Below are 2508 nucleotides of genomic sequence, written 5' to 3' on the forward strand. Positions count from 1 at the left end.
TCACTTCTGGATTGATGTCACGAACAGCCTCATCAACATGGCTTACTATTTTTGATGTGGCAAGGACACCTACATGCTTGGGTTGTCTAAACAGATGGTTAGAACTACTGTTTGAATGATGCTAACTGAGCTCATTTGGCTAAAGATCACCAGGCACAGAACATTTTGTGCTGTGGTCAGTTAGTGTAATCAGGAGATAGATCGTCTGGTTGGACCACCACAGAGAAGGGAAAAATGCAGGGATGACCCACTAAAAAAGGCAGAAATTTTTAAAGAATGTTATTTCGATAGGAAAGAGAGATTCTCAATGCCTTGGAAAGAAATCCCAGGTCTCTCTGATGCAATCTCAAAGAACACTCGGAAGTGGAGAAGCACAAACCCTGAATTCTGATATAAACTGTATTAATCACTTTGCTTTACCTACGGAATGGCAGTAGTGTGTGTCTTATTGAAAGACTGGCTTTCAGGGAGAACTCTGCAGTATTCTGAAACTCGGTTTGTTGGGTTTGTTCACCAGTTATGGAAAACAGGAGCTCAAGAGCAGGCCAAAGGAATTATAAAGAAAAATTTGTTCAGAATAAAGATTATATAAAGTTACAACACAATTATTATCAAATCTTACTATGCAAAACTCAATTTTTAAATTAGCAGCTAGGCCATAAAGACTTAATAGAAAGACAAATGGATCTTCAAATGAACATCACGTTTATCTCCACCAATAATTTAAACTTTTTATTGTTTTTTTCTCCTATTGTATCTCAAGTTCCTTAATTAGGTTTTCAGTTTTCCATCAGTATTTTACAGCTTTTTTTGCTTTATTAACTGATCACATTAACTCAGAACTTAGCTATTTGCCATATTCTGCTACAGTGATCCTTATTTTTGATTCTGCAGTTAATTAGCTACTTTTAACACAATTTCTTGGTCAAACCAATTTCACAGCTAGAATTCATGATATGCGCATGCTTCTGCTTATTAAACAAATTCCAGAATATTTGTGACTGTTCTCTGAGGTAGAAAATTACCAACCTCAGGAAGACTTGACTGATAAATACATGCACATACAACTTTTTAATAATTTTGCTAAAAATATATAGTATTCTAATTGTTTACATGCTTCTGCATTATTTCTAAATTAGACCCTATTCCCAGGCATAAAAATGTTTAGTTACATACTGCATCAGTTATCAATCAGAAGGTATTTATTTTTTACATATATGTTGCAGAAAACTAGAATTCATGTACTAGAAACTTCTGCAAACACTAAACACGTGTTTAATGAAAGAATGATAGAAACCGACACGTATTCAAATCAATCTACTACACCAAAATCTCAGCTTGAGCGGTCATAAACAGCTTTATTTCCAAATACACATCACACAAAACTGCTCTCAGCAGCTGCCAAACATACTTCTGGCATACTTTTACAGCTTGACACAGTTGTTTGAATCATGAAAAGGAGCTCTGAAATCAACTCTGAAGCTTGGACTAAGCTTATATTCTGCAAAATATTTTGGAAAATAAATCAAAAACTATGAACCTGTAATAGTTCTGAGAACTCACTACTGGCAGTTGGCTAGCTATCACTTGGCAAAAATCAGCTGAAGTACTGCCACCAGATATATAGGACACACCAACCAAACACGTATTGCATCTTTACCGGAGACATGCCGAGGAATCTAAATGCAGCACACAGCACCTATGACTTCTGCATGATGCATTTTAAATAAACATTCCTCATTTAGAAACTGCCAAGTTCTGCAAATTGATCACAGGCTGTCAGTAGCAATTTCGGGTAGACAACTTCACTAATAGAAAATATGGCTATATTTAAAAGGGGATATTAAAATCTCTGTAAGTGCAGCAAAGCATGAACTATAGCACACCCAGCCCATCTAAAAGGACTGGGCTTCAAAATTTGGGCTGCCTGCAGGCCGGACACCGCTCCTGAATAAACACTGCGGATGGGCCGGCGCATGGTGGTTTCAGGGCCAGGGATCTCCGAGCAGTCCTAGCAGCCTCTCCCCACGCAGGGACAAACCGCCCGGGCGAGGCCAGGTCACCCCCCCACCAAGGTTGGGTAGCCCGCCGCCACACGGGCGGCTCCGCACCTAGCCACCTGCCACCACAGCACACAGACAAGAGGCTTTCTTCACAGGGGGGGCCCCGCCGGGCCGGGCCGGGCCGGGTTCCGCGCTGAGCACGAAGCAGCAGCGAGCGCAGCCCGGGGCCCGGCCTGGGCCCAGAGAGCTCAGCCGCGCCACTCCCCTCCGTAGCAATGCGCACGCGCCCCACCCCACCGCCCTCTGACGGCGCACGCGCACCGTCCCACCGTCCTCAGACGACGCATGCGCGAGGTGGTACCACATGGCTTGGCGCACGCGCCTTTGTTGACATCCGACTTGCTTCGTTGTCCGCCCGCCGGGTTCGGGAGCCGATGCGGCTGCCGCGCATGCGCAGCCCGGCGTCCTTTGCCATGTCCTCTAACCGGCGGCTGCAGGCGCCCAG

This window comes from Grus americana, chromosome 1 (genome assembly GCF_028858705.1).
Source record: "Grus americana isolate bGruAme1 chromosome 1, bGruAme1.mat, whole genome shotgun sequence".
Taxonomy (NCBI): domain Eukaryota; kingdom Metazoa; phylum Chordata; class Aves; order Gruiformes; family Gruidae; genus Grus; species Grus americana.